Source organism: Rattus norvegicus, chromosome 5, assembly GCF_021556685.1.
Source record: "Rattus norvegicus strain SHRSP/BbbUtx chromosome 5, alternate assembly SHRSP_T2T, whole genome shotgun sequence".
Lineage (NCBI taxonomy): Eukaryota > Metazoa > Chordata > Mammalia > Rodentia > Muridae > Rattus > Rattus norvegicus.
The window spans coordinates 121,673,129-121,688,114 of record NC_141538.1 but is presented as its reverse complement, the minus strand read 5'-3'; the positions used below and the strand labels follow the sequence as shown (position 1 = coordinate 121,688,114).

Genomic DNA, 14,986 nt, shown 5'->3' with positions numbered 1-14,986 from the left:
TTTCTGAGGCCTATAGCAGAGATTTCTCTTGGATACAACCAGTCTTCTTGGTGTACGCACCAAAGTATTTATTTATAAATTTGTTGTCTTGGGGCTGGGGATTTAGCTCAGTGGTAGAGCGCTTACCTAGGAAGCGCAAGGCCCTGGGTTCGGTCCCCAGCTCCGAAAAAAAGAACCAAAAAAAAAAAATTTGTTGTCTTTATTTATGACTTTGTTTTGTTACTACAAAAACTGAATGAAATTATTACCTTGTTGGAACATGTAATTTGGGTAACTGAAATCTGTGCACTATGACTTCAAAGTCAACTTTCACTTACAGCATTAGTATGAGAACTGTGTTATTCATCAGTAGACTGGAATTTGCTATGTAGTCTCAGGTTGGCTTTGAACTCATGACCTTCTTGTTTCAGCCTCCTGATTATAGGCATGTCCTACCTACCATGCTCAGCTTCCAGCAGCATCCCTAAGGAAGGAAATAGATTGCATTTTGCAGGGCCAGAAATACACTATTCCCGTTTTATGCTAACTCCATCCTGTGGTGGCATCAGTGACATGAAGGTCCTCTGTGCTAGGGTTAATCCTGAGGGCCTGTGTTCAAGCTCCTGTGGAGGTGCCAGCATCATCATTACTGCCCATATCATTGAGGGAGGCTGAGAGTAGAGGTGGACCCCAGGTAGAGATGTGGTGTCTCCAGCAGTGTGCACTTCCTCAGAAGGCTCACTTCCCTGGAGCCCTACCCAGAGAACAGTGCATCGTGTTAAGGCAAAGAGTGCTTAGGGCTGAGAACTGTTGTTTTCAGGAATGGTTTTCCTGAGCTGTAGACTGTTCACATCTGATACTTGATGATGACTGCTGTTGCTCTAGATAGCTTCCTGGAATCTTAAGAATCTAGAAGTTCAAAGCCACACTGAGGTGGGAAGCTCTGTGTTCTACTACATCAGGAAAGGGGGCGAGGCATTTTCTTAGCTATGGGAATTTCAGGAAGCTTGGCAGTTTTTGTATCTGGGTTTGCTTATTTGTAGAATTAAAGCAACAGTGGTAGCCACTTTATGTGTCACTGGGTAAATGTGTACAATGTTTGGCATGACTAACAATGTAATTCTAATCATAATTATTTTTGTCATTATTTATCCTTGCTTTTGATTTTTCTGATGTTCTGTAGTTATTTAGAATCATAAGTAATAATTCTTGATTAGCATGAGTGAAGTCCTGGATTCAATAATAGCATTGCAAAAAGTCAAGTCCCCCCAAGATGGTGTCCTGTGTGTGTGTGTGTGTGTGTGTGTGTGTGTGTGTGTGTGTGAGAGAGAGAGAGAGAGAGACAGAGAGAGACAGAGAGAGAGACAGAGAGAGAGAGAACTTCACACAAGCTAGCGATATCTGAAAGAGGGGACCTTAATTGAGAAAATGTCTCCATAAAATCCAGCTGTTGGGCATTTCTTAAAGAGAGATCAATTCCCAACACATTGTGAGTTGGTGATTCTTGGTGTTATAAGCAAGCAGGCTGAGCAAGCCATGTAAGCAGCACTCCTCCATGGCCTCTGCATCAGCTTCTGCCTCCTGGTTCCTATGCTGCTTGAGTTCCTGGCCTCATCTTATTGCTTTTGATGATGAGTTTTTATGTGGAGCTACGAATGAAATAAATCTTTTTCTCCTCAAGTTACTTTTAACCATGGTGTTTCATCACAGCATTAGTAACCCTGACTAAGGTGCTTGTCATTTTCCCTCATTTCCTTTGCTTTACCCTCAGGATGTTACAGAAGGAGGGCAGAGTTAGTCAGAGGTCCTCAGGGGTGTCTTGGAGATTGTTTGATGATGGACAGATGATTTCACCATTGTGTACATTTAAAAAGCAAAAAGCATTAATTAATATTGGAAACAGCTGAGCAGCTTGTACTGTCTTTGCATCTTTTGCAAGCCTTCAGAATAAATGCTGGAAAAAAGCTTAGCAACCAAGCTGCCTGCTATAGTGGCATGTCCAGGTTAATTAGCTCTTGTTAGCTGCACAATGATTGAGTAAAGCTGAACTTACTGAGCTAAGTAAATAGTTGGATTAAATTGTCTATGAATCTTGATTTTATTATTTATAAAGTGATGTGATGATGGTTACCTCAGAGTAGTGTTAGTGTGAGTAGTAGATAAGATGTAAAGAATCTATCACACTTGGCAAGCAGAGGCAGGTGGATCTCTGTAAGTTTGAGGCCAGCCTGGTCTACAGAACTAGTTCTAGGACAGCAAAGGCTATACAAAGAAGCCCTGCTTTGAAAAGCCAAAAACAAACAAAAAACTTCCCCAAACAAAAAAACTTATCAGTGGATCCACAATGTGGCTATATTCATAATACAGTGTAAGTGTACTATCTGGGTGTTGCCCTTCAAAGTCAATATCCATTTAGAAAGTATTTCGGTTGCTTTTAACCTGCCTGCCTGCCTTCCTTCTGTTCTTTCTTTTTAAGGCAAGGGGGAGGGTGGGAGAGAAAGCAGGCTCATAGGATTGAGAGGAAAAGGGGAGGGGGAGGGAGATGAGGGGGAGAGGGAGGGGGAGAGGGAGAGAGAAAGAGGGAGAGGGAGGACATCCCCAGAAGCTGAGTTACAGGCAGTTGTGAATCACCTGATGTGGGAGCTGGGAAGTGAACTCAGGTCCTCAGCAAGAGTAGCAAGTGCTCTTTACTACCAAGTCATCTCTCAGGGCCATGTTTACAGGGATTCTTTTTACTACCCCCATTATGAACAACACACAGTTAATACTCAGGCAGCCCGATCTCTGTGTGTTCTTAGAAATGTGTGTACATTTCTGGGAGTAGCAGAAGTGCCTGGTTTTAGCCCTTTATTCCTCTATCAGATTCAGATTGTCTCCAAGTAACACAGCGGTGGGAATAGGCAGCTGTGCGAGGGTGAGGAGAATGTGGACTTCCTGCCACCTGGTAAGCTAAGGAACAAAGGCTCCCTAAGCACTGGCTGGGCTCCCAGACGTAATGGCCTAGGACATAGCCAGTCAACCTTGTGCCATATTGGCTGGGTGAGGTGGATTCTTGTTTCTGCCTTGTGGGTGTAGAAGGGGTAAGGACTAGGCTCAGTCAAAGTGAGTTATAGGTGTAGGTGCCTGTTACAGGTATATGAACGTCACTGTTGACAAGCAGAAAAATTAATTTAATTTGTATGTGTGTGTGTGTGTGTGTGTGTGTGTGTGTGTGTGTGTGTATACACGCACGCATGCACAGCATATACATGAGATCAGAAGATAGCTTTCTAGTGTTGGTTCTCCCATCTACCATGGGTTCTGGTTTCTGAACTCAGCTTGCAGAAGTGCCTTTACCTGGTGAGCCATCTCAGCAGGTTTATTTATTTGTGTTGTTCTTGGTTAGACAGTCTTTCACCGGGAAATGTATTCTTTGAGGAGTTCAAGTGAATGGGGCGGGCAGCTAATCCAAGCCATCTGGAAATGCCTTCCTCTAGGAATGGTAGCAACTGCAGAGAACCTGGACATCAGCTGAGTTTGTTCTAGAGACCAAGAAGAGCCTTTTTCAAACCCAGTGGAACCTAGTGTTGGGTCTCAAGGAAGCTCAGGACCGATGGCTAACTGAGGTGGATACTAGCCACCGAGACCTCCGCATCCGTAGTATCTTCTGCAGAGATGTGGCTCCTTCCAGTGCTTCTCCTCCTGTGCCCATCTCCCCCATACCCTAAACCTCTCCAGCCCCTTGAAGTTTGCTTCCCGTTCCCCAGCTTTCCCCTGTATAACCTGGCTATTTTGGCCACATCATCTCTTGGCTCCTCATCCCCTCTCTTGTCCTTCTCCTCTTTTTCTTTCACTGCTCTGCTCCCTCCCCTGTTTCTGGCTATGTTCAGCCTGGACTCTGCCTCTGGCTGTTTGCTCCCTCATATCTACACTAAATAGCTTCTCCTCAACCATACTTAGGAGTGGTCATATCCCCATTTTCATCCACTTAGAACCTAATGGGCTCAGTGAGATTAAGTTGGTGTGTTCAGTCTTAAATTAAGAATTATGCCTACTGAAAATAGTCAAGAGAACAGTGCAGGGGCCTGTACCAAAGCAGTAGGAGTGGAGGTGCAGACAGGAAAATTCTGGTAATAAACACAGAATGTTGGGTTGAATTCTGAGGATATGTTGTGAGTTAGTTTAGTATATAAGAGGCTGGTTTGGATGTATAAGTAATTGCCTATAAGAATAGTTTGATAATTTATCATTTGATTTTTAAAGGATGCTCTTTAATTTAAATTGGCCCAGAAGCCTGCAAGATGAATGGGGGAATCTTTGGTTGCAAAGAAAGATCTTGTTATCTAACAAATGCTTCTCTTTTGTGTCACAAAATGCAAAGTGGATGTTTGTGCACGCTCACTCCTTTTATAGCACAGCCTGCTAAAAGTTCATCTGCTGTTGTATAACTGGCTGTTCTCTGGGATAACTGCACAAACCAGCAGATGTGTCTGCTTGGCCTGACATTTGATTGACCGTGCTACAAGTATATGATATACTTGCTGAAACAATTTCAAAGGAATGGTACAGGCTAAACTGGAAAACATAGAGACACAGCCTCCTTTAGAATCAGTGATATATTAATTCAGTATTCAGATACAAGCTTAGAATTGTTGAGAATAGCTTTGTTTTGGGGCAAACAAAGGTTGCATGTAAGATATTTTTCCCTATAAAACAATTTCGTAGAGGCATATTTAATTTGAAAATTTTGAAGTATATGTACTTCAGAATGAAATTTAAATACATATGGAGACTGCTATAGCACCTAGAATTCTTTAGCTCCTCAGAATACAGGTTGAAAATCTTCATATTACTGCAGTGTGTGTGTAAGCGTGTGCATGTGTGGGACTCACGTGCCACATACCTAAGCTTCTCTAAGACTTTTTTTTTCTTTGCAGAACATTTAAGACTCCTTGGGGAGGTGGAAACAAGGGCACTTGAGTAATGGCCTGCTCTTTTTTTGTGTGCTCCTGTTTAGGGCATTGTTGTATGACCTACTCTAGACACCAAGATGCTGGCTTTAGGGTAAATGGCCTGAGCCTACACTTCTGGTGGTATTCCTTGATCTGAAGGTTTTTTCATCACTTTTTGGTGCTTGGAAATATATCCAGGTCTGAACTTTCAGGTTTCTCTGCTTTGACAGGTAATAGCACCTTATCTGATAAGCTGGATTAATGAATGCAGTGAACTGACTGGCTACTCCTCCCTGATTTAGTATATCATTAGTTTCTCTGGTGTAGAATGCTCTTCTCTCAAATGGATATTTCAGGGGTATTGGGAGCTTTAAAGGTGAGGTTATATTCTTAATAGGTAGCCGGTACAGGATGTTGGGTAACTAAGGACCTCGTGATGTCTTAGAAGGGCCACATGTACAGAATGATGTGGTGTGAAAGGTGGAGTGGCCTCTCTCTCTCTCTCTCTCTCTCTCTCTCTCTCTCTCTCTCTCTCTCTCTCTCTCTCTTTGTTTCTTTCATGTGAACATTTAGGAACAGCTTGAGTGGATAGGGGAAGATTGATAAAAGGGACTTCTGAACCAGGCCATAGGTGGACAAATGTCAGCCTGCTTAGAATCTGGAACACGGGGTTGGGGATTTAGCTCAGTGGTAGAGCGCTTGCCTAGCAAGCGCAAGACCCTGGGTTCGGTCCCCAGCTCCGAAAAAAAGAAAAGAAAAAAAAAAAAGAATCTGGAGCACAGGGATGGAGGACCAAGCGACTGGCAATATCAAGGTGGCAGGAACAAAGGCAGCATCTGCAAAGTGATAGGCTGTGGCCAACATCCCGTATGCCTGGGCATGTTATACACAGCTTAATGTAAAGACCTAATTTGTGAGCTCTCTCAAGCCCCTGTGCTTCTGGCTGAGGAAAAACAGGTTTTTAAAAATTATTAATAAAATTTTTAAATTGATATGCTTTCTGTGTGTCTGCCCACCTCTGGGGTTTACACACAGGCAAAGTGTACTAGAGAAGGAGCCATTCCCAAGCTCAGAGGAACTGTACCACAGAGTATGCCTTTGTTTGTTTCAGTCCCCTGTTGGTGCTAGTTCACTCTGGCTGATGTGCATGGACTCTGATGTGTGACACGTATCATATCCACTGTGATCGTTTTGTACAGAGAATTTATGTTGCTTTCACAGACTTTGTGTTCTCCTGTCCATCTCCTTCTCCCATGTGCATTTGCTGACGTGGTCTTGGGTGCTCAACATTGGGCAGGAATATTAGCAGACTGTAGAATGTCTCTGAGTGTGAGAGGTCAACACTTCTAGTTCCTAATCTGAGAAAAGCCACCTGCCTTTTGCTTGAGAGTACTGACTTTGCAAGAACTACTTAGTTTCTCAGATCTACTGAAAACCTACTTAGGGACCAAGTGTTCTAAGGTTACAGCAAGAAGTTTTCTGGAAACAAGACTCTGTTTGGCCTTCTCGAAGTGCACAGATGGCACAGTGACTGTTCTGCAAAGCCTTGTTCTATGGATGATAGGATCCAGACTCTGTGAATGCTAGGAGAGCATGCCTCTGTATCATAGAGTGTACATGGAGCATCCTGTGAAGGGAGGCCTTTCCATTAGCTTACATGGCTGTCCGATATCTCTTCAAACATTCTTGCAAGGAAAAATTCCAGTTTACATTTTCAGAGTCTAATTCTATTTTATATAAAGCAATTTTTGCACCATTTTGATTTACTTAAATATTCCAGGATTGTGACTAGATGTGAGTGAATATACTTGTATATGATTTTGTGTTATTTTGCTTAAATATTTTTGCCAATATTTGTATTTTTGTCACCCAAAAGACCATGCCAGAATGTCTGCTTTATTGCTATTATACTCATGGTTATTCTTTGACTGCTGAAGACACTCATTATGCCTTCTAGTATACTCATGACAGGGCAGATTGGAATACATATTCTTTTTTTTTTGGTTCTTTTTTTCGGAGCTGGGGACCGAACCCAGGGCCTTGCGCTTCCTAAGCAAGCACTCTACCACTGAGCCAAATCCCCAACCCCTGGAATACATATTCTTAATTGGGTAAATTCTCCTGGATACTTAGTTTTATTGATTTCTTTGAAATTATATGCAATATGTATATTGCATAAATTTAATTGTCATTTCAGGGAAGTCAAGGGGAGGGAATTAGAAAATAGAAACAGGAGTTGAGGGGACGTTGGGAATCATCAGTCTAATTTAACGATTGTATTAGTTTAGACCTGGCCAAGTGCTAAGAAGTATGTGGGAAGAGTTTAAGTCATGACCTTTGTGAACTTGCCTCTAAACTTATTTGAATGAATGAAGAGTTGTTCTTAGCTGATGGCTTTAAAGGTTTAGAAACAAGGACTACCTGAATGGATGTGAAGTGCTTACAATGGCTTAATCACTGTATTCCAAGCCAGAGACTCTCCTTTGTGGCATAGGTTGTGTTGTGGCTGAGCTGAGCTGCTTTGGAAAGGATTGGAGTGCTCGTATATGGTCTGTTAAGTTAAAAGTTTGTGTTATTTCTCCAGTCATCATTTTTTCCTTTTCAGACCTCTGCAGTTCCACTCAAGTGACATTCCAGAACCATTTGTAGTCTTGGTGTAATTAAACTCTTTCTTTCTTGGTGATGGTAAGGGTAGAACCCAGTGCCTTGCACATACTAGGTAAGCTCTCCTTGCTAACGAGTTTAAAATTGAGAGAATCAAAAAGAAACTTTCCCCCACAAGGCTTTAAACCACCGCAGATGATCTTGACATGGGAGTGTTCAAAGAATGCTGATTATGCTATGTGCTATCAAAGGCTGCAGTTGCTAGGAGTAGGTGGAGGAGTTGATGGGTTGAGGTGGGCCTATGGGGAGCACTGTAGAATAGTGTAAAAGAGTTGTTGCCTGTGTAGCATGAATGTCCACGCTTCCATTGCCCAAGCAATGTTTTGCATTCCAAATTTACACTTATAGTAGATAATAGTATCTTTAATTTAGTACCTGATGGCCGTTTCCTCTCTGCTTGGCCTTTGGCAATAGTAAGATGAGAGTAAGAGGAGAGGGAATTGGTGTTAGAGAGATGGAAATGTGAGTCCACAGAGCTCAAGTGCCCTTGGCCACACTCCCCAGAAGAAGCAGAGTAAGTTCTTTTTTTTCTTAAAGAATTATTTATTTTATGTATGTGAGTACACTGTCACTGTCTTCAGACACACCAGAAGAAGCAATCCGATTCCTTTACAGATGGTTGTGAGCCACCATGTGGTTGCTGGGAATTGAACTCAGGACCTCTGGAAGAGCAGTCAGTGCCTCTAACCACTGAACCATTTCTCCAGCCCCAGAGTAAGTTTTAACCCAGGTTTGATTGATGCCAACTGCCACTTGTGAACTTTTGTCCCTTAGATATGATGTTCTCGATTGTCTTGTTCACCCACAATTTTCTACGAAAATCACAAGGTAGACCTCATTGGATCCAGGACTGACAGATTTGTTTTTAAAGGTTGATAAGTGATTTCTGATTGTATTTTAGTGACTGTAGCTAGAAAGTTCCAGATCCGATAGGAATTTAGGTACTCACAGGGTTTGACAAGCTTGGCTACTGAAAATCCAATTCATACTGAGTGTTTAAAGAGTGGAGGGAAGGGAGATCTTCCTATCTCTAAGCTTTGTTCCTCGTTAGCTGTGAAATTGTTTGTAAACTGAGATTAATAGATAGGTGGCCTTTATGCTTCTGTCTGAGGCTTTGGAAATCCCCCCATTGTGATTTCTTGTAAACTTGGCTGGATAAACTGACAGGGGATTCCAGATCTTTAGGTATAATTAAGGCTAAGGAAATAGTAAATTTCCATATCCCCAGCTACTGTGAGTTGTAGCTGCTATGAGCTAGTCAATTCAGTGAGAAATACCTTGATCCTGTACATTAGTGGTTCTCAACCTGTGGGTTGCGACCCTTTGGGGGTTGAAAGGCCCTTTCACAGGGGATGCCAAAGACCATCTGCATATCATATATTTACATTCATAACAGTAGCAAAATTACAGTTATGAATTAGCAACAAAATAATTTTATGGTTGGGGGGGTCACCACAGCATGAGAAACAGTTGAAAAGTCGCATCATGGGGAAGGTTAACGATACAGCTGTAGAGGAGCATCTTGTTAGTTGTTCTTGAGTACCTAAGGGGGGAGAATATTTTATGGTAAGGTTTTGTTTTTATATTGTGTTTTCTTAGAACCAACCAAATGAGGAACCCCGTACCACCTTTTGATGCCTAGGGAATTTTTGTGTGTGAAGGGGCTGCAGCCAGCTGTGTCTCTCCAGAAGACTGTGGACTCTCTCAGGGATTACCTCTGGAGAGAAGGCTGGAGTGGTGCTACCCTTTGCTGCCTGTTCAGTCTAAATTATGTGATTTTCTTGGCTGCACTGGTTTGTTAGGCTGGAGCCAAGGATTTCTGTTTGAGGGCAGATGTCAAGAATTGCCTTCTTAAGCATGGAAAGAGGGGCTGCAGTTGGTGTTGAGTACAAATGAGTAGGCTGTCTCTTATTTTGTCTGACACCTCTGTGTACTCCTGGTTTTCTGTCTTGATCATCTCTTTTTAGGCTTCTGTTCTGACTACTGAGGCTGAGAAAAATGATAAGAGGGCTGCATTGGATTTAGGCACAGAGCCGTCCCTGCACCTTGGTCAAACTGACTCTCATTCTTCCTTTTGGAAACCTAGAGAGGATTTACTCACTAGATTTGTGTCAGATGGGAGCAAGGAGTGGTGACTTTTTAACGTGCTGGCTTTCCCTTTCCCTAGTTTGCTCTTTTCTTTTCTCCTAGTCTTTCTCTTCTTCCCTTCCTGCCCCCTGTCTTTGGTGCCTGTGTAGGAAGAAGGGCACGCATGTGTGGAAGTCAGAAAATATTAGTCTCTCTTTTCCAGTCACTTCTCCACCTTATTTTTTGAGAAACAGACTCTCACTGGCCTTGAACACGCTGTTTTGGCTACACTGGCTGGCCTGAGAGCCTTGTGATCTGTCTGTATCCATATCCTATTTCTGAACTACAGCCAAGCCTGACTTTCTAATGGGGGCACTGGAGGTTTAACTCAGGCCTCCATTCTTGTATAGTAATCACTTTTTCCATTAACTCATCCCCCCAGCCCTTGATTGTTTTTTGAGGCAGGGTCTCACTGTGTAGGCTAGATCAGCTTTGAATTTATGGTGTAGCTATGCTGGTTTGTAATTCCTCCACCTCAGTCTGCAAGTGCTGGGATTATACTAGTGAGGTACTCTACTCAACTGTGTTGACTTGGTTTAGCTGATGTTTTCTTAGAAGGAAGCCCCTCCAGCAGCCCAGGGTACAAATAAGAAAGGGGCAGAGAAGTCAATGTTATTTTGAAAGCTTAACTTAGTAAAATAACAACAACAACAAAAAAAAAAGCCAAAAGGTTAGTTAGGTTTTAATCATTCTGCCCCCAAGCCATAACTTACTTTCAGATCACAAACCAAATTCATCAGAAGTGGACATGTCTCACCATTTGCCTGCAAGTCATCTAAAGTTTTAGAACCTTGATTCTCCCCGTGTGATAGTGTAATATCACTACAGTAGCATCTTCCTCAGCACTGTAACAGTCTGCTGGGAGTCAACTTAGTTAATGGATGTGTAGGTATTTCACAAGTATCAAAGGGTCCTACAAGCTGGAAGGACAGTGAATGTATTTTCGGGTGTCTGGAGTCCAAGGCACCTGCTTATGGAGATGTGAAGGAGACACATTTTCATCTTGGGGCCCTATAGTCCGAAGGCAGCTTTCCTTACTGCTGCAGTCCTGGTCTGGTTTCTTGGAGGATAGCCAGAAGAGAGCTATACTTACTAGGAGCTTTGGCACTCCGTAAGGGGGATTCCTGGCAGCAGCAGATGAAATGATAAAGGAGTGCCTCATTGTATTCAGATGTGTGAGTCACATACATTGATGAGTTACTTTTAACCATTGGAATCGTAGTAGAAGTGGGCATAGGTTCAGCTTACATTATTTTCCTTGGCTTTAGAAGTCTTTAGGTTAAAGGTTACTGGGCATGTTTAACTGTTTTAAAGCATAACATTAATAAAAAAGCTTTTTTTTTTTTTTTTTTGGTTCTTTTTTTCGGAGCTGGGGACCGAACCCAGGGCCTTGCGCTTCCTAGGTAAGCGCTCTACCACTGAGCTAAATCCCCAGCCCCGAATAAAAAAGCTTTTACAACTAAAACTGTGTCTGATTTGAAGTCATGGCTTTTAATTTCCTTACCAGCAGGAAGTTAGGAGACAGGTCTGTATGCTGCCTTGGCAGTTCCTCAGAAATCAGAATGTGTCCTAATACGTGTCTGATGACCTTCGGGGAACGCCACTGTTGTTTCTTCTGCCCACTAGTTTCCCAGTGGGGAAAACTGGGATCAGGGGGCTTGTCTGACCTACCCAGAGCCAGAGAAAACAGACATAAACAAAGTCAGAACTCCTTGGGCACATCCATCTTGCCCAAGGGACAGGCTCACCAAGATTCAGTGCTGGACAAGAAGCACTCCTACCCCCAGTCACTGTTACACTTAAAATACACTTTATCTACAACCTGCTTAGCCTTTTCAACCTTGGAAATACTTCTCAAGGATTATCCTTGATAGCACACCTCTTTTGCTGAAGAGTTTTGCTTGGCTCAGTTAGTCTAGAAACAGCACAATGAGTTCTTCATATGGAACCCACTACTTTGATTTTTTTCTTTCAGTTTATCTCTATTCAGCTTTATTTTGAATTAACTGTCAAGAATGCTCACCAAGAACTTAGAAAACAAATGAAAAAAAAAAAAGGAAAGAAAACAAATGAAAAGAGCCCTTAAAAAACATTCCCTGGCAAATGGATGGGGGGACTGGACCATGCTCAGAGAAGAGAATGTTCTCCATGCTGTGGATGCCATGTTGTCAGTGACAAAGAGGAGACACTTTGGGAGCTCCTCCAGACATTTCCTCAGAGGCCCCACTGCCCACTCACATGAGATGGTTAGTGTGTAGTATACCATTCAGGGGCACTGAAAGTCAGGAAGGCATAGCAGCCTAGTTTTCAAGGGAACCTTGGCCAAGGCTTGTCACGTAACCCATGTAGTAAAGCACTGGCCTTTTGTGCTCATCATAGCTAGCTGGGAGAAGGTTCACATGATTACAAAGTCCAGTTCCAAAGGCAGCCAGCCAGGTTTCAACTTGTGATTCATCTGCTGCTACAGCGGACGGTTCATATCCATTCTGTGTCTTCTACAATGGCACATTTTCCAGGCCATCATCTGCAAACTGTACAGTGCCTCCAGCCTGTCCAACACATAGGATAGAGATTCTTTAAAGATACTGTTATTGTTCTTCATTTGGATGCTACTGCTGGTAGCCACCTATTGGAGGGGATGAGGACAGAGGTGGAGGCCTGCATGCTGGTGAAATGTTTCATGGTGGCTGGGAGTGGAAGACTGCAGGTTCATGTATAGAGAGAGACTTCCTGATATCATGGGGCAACTTTTCTGTTAATCATGGAGGTCCTCTTTTTGGCACCCTTTTCCCCTGTGCTCCCTATCTCTGGAAAGGCACCCCAGTAAGAACTCTTCTGAGACAGTATGTTAATCAGACCCTGTCCTCATTTTCTTAGGAGTCAGTTGAAGTTTGGAAGAGGAACATCATTAGGAAAAGAAATGTTTTTTTGTTTTTTTTCTTGTTTGTTTTTGTTTTTGTTTTTCTGTCCTCAACTTGTCCCAGGAAGCACACACTGGCTGTGAATAAGGACAAGCTGGCAAATGGGGATTTTTGCTTTGTCAGAATTTAGAAGGTTTTGAAACCACCTTTAAGGGCACACAGTATTCTATAGCTGAGAGGACTAGGTAATTGATATTGATGTATGTCTACTTACGATTGCGTCAGGGCTTAGGGCTTTAACTGTATCTTGTTGCTAATGTCTTTGGGAGAGGGCTTTGTTTTTATGCTATTTTGTTTGAGACAGGCCCTCACCATGTAGCCCAAACTGGCCTTGGATTCATAGTTTTCCCACTTCGACCTTCCCAATGCTAGAATTGCAAGTTGGGCTACTATGGTCAGTTGGGAGATGTTTTTAAAAGTTTGAAAACTATGTGAACATACAGAAGATTATTTGAAATATAACACTACAGTTAAAACTACCCACATGTTCAGATTTGGAAAAAGGATTTTAGTATCTTAGGAAGTCACCAGGTATCCTTCTCTACCACATTTCCCCAGGATAGCAGCCGTACCTACCTTTTTCATTAGTCACTTCCCTTCTTAAGTAGTGCAAGCCCCAGGGGATGTAAGCATGGGCTGTGTGCCCTGCTCGATAGAGACTCCTAGAACAACTTCATGCTCCTGTATCTGATTAGAAACCTTTAAATGAGGTAGCTATGGGAACAGGGCTTTTCAGAGTTTGAGTGCCTGGAGGACTGAAACAGCTGTTTGGAGTGGAAGAAGGTGTCAAGGAGAGTGGCTGGTCTTCTTAGCTTTTGTCTAACTCTCCATCATAGGGTAGAGCAGAGTACTTCTGTAAGATGCTCTTTATAGAGTCAGTAGACATGGAGAGAGAACTAGAGTCCTGATACTCTAATAAGGAAAGGCCTTATTTAGTTAAGAATGTGGCTCAGAGCCACCCAGACCTTTGGGCCTCTGATACATGTCTATAAGGATCTTGTTGATGACAGCTTTCAAGAAAACATTCTCCTTCCCCCATTCTTTTACAGGGTCTTGTTTAGCCCAGGTTGGTCACGGATTCTTGGTCCTCTGCCTCAGCCTCCCAAGTGCTGGGAATACATATGTACCATCATACTTGGCTTTATCTGTCTCTTAAACACCACTGTCTGAAGTGTGGACAGTTATGGTGGGCTGTGGCTAACACAGACCCCATCCTCATCTCTCTCTCTCTTGAACACCACTGTTTTCATATGGCAGATGGCTACCACAGTCCCCATTCTGAGCTCTGTAGTCTAACCCTGAAATTCCTGTAGCCCTTCTTGCTTGGTCATTTCTTGTGTGGACTCTGATTGCTTATTAGCTTCTTGGAAAATGTTTTGAGATATTTTATAAATACTACTTGACTCCCCCTTTTATCCAAAACTGGTGATTATGAGCTTTCATGTTGGAAATTTTTATCTTGAGAATTTTGAGAGCCCTGGACAGTGCTGTCTGTCATCATCATCTCTGCAGTGCAGCTGTTTTAAGGCTTCTAAGTATTTTAGCATCTTGATCTTCAGCCTTTGGCCTGCTTTATTCTTCATTAGGAGATCACAGACGCTTTCCTAGTGTTCTGTGAGTCTCAGGAAAGTCCAGAGCAGGGCTGCCTTCCTCTCTTGTGTCAGCCCTTTCCTGCCAGCCACTTTTGGACTTCTGTTCTGGGAAGTTGTCCTTGCTAGTTTCTGCTGATGATTTTCTTCTTTCTTCTCTTGTCTTTCCTTTAGGAGCTCAGATTTGTCACCATCTGGATTGATCCTCTTTGTATTCCTTTCTTGTCTCTTTTCAAAGTGTTCAAGGCTAAATCTTGACCAAACTTTTTCAGTTAAATTTGCAAAAATTATGGTATAACCTGTGTGCACCAGAGTATACAAACCCAAGTGATTGCACTGTTTTGAGAGTTGTATACAAAACAGAACATTACATCAATTTAAAAAGTTCCCAAAGGCTCCCTTTTAGTCTGCCTTCTTCATTTCCAGTTTTTTTAATGTGGTGTTTTGTTTTCTGAAATGTGACTTAAGAAACTGCTTTTTCCTTCTTGGCAGTTTTCCTTTTATCTATTTGAAGAGTTTCATGCTCTCTGTGGAGCCTTTCCAGTGAGTTGCCTTTCTCTGTGTTTGCACTGCTTGCTTTCTGCAGGTAGCTGTTTACTTTAGCTGTTTGCTAGGGGTGGGTGGGTGTTGAGCTTGTGGCTGTGGCTTCTGAACTTTGAACTTCATTGGAGTTACAGGATTGAATTATTAGCTGTTAGTATCCTGAGGTCTCTTCTGGTGAGATGGTGCCATTACTCCAGTTTCTAGAGTTGGTGAGTGGCTGTCACATCTCTGT

The 14,986-nt window shown here is 42.6% G+C and overlaps 1 protein-coding gene across 5 annotated transcripts in view; it reads left to right on the top strand.

The window, feature by feature from the left end:
- The window catches only part of Jak1 (Janus kinase 1), a 108,266-nt gene that overhangs the window by 28,203 nt on the left and 65,077 nt on the right, over window positions 1–14,986 (top strand). Inside the window, 1 exon segment of one of the 5 annotated variants that reach the window (NM_001434544.1) lies at window positions 14,908–14,963. The gene's annotated coding sequence lies outside the window, so the exon portion shown is untranslated. 5 annotated transcript variants of the gene reach the window in all.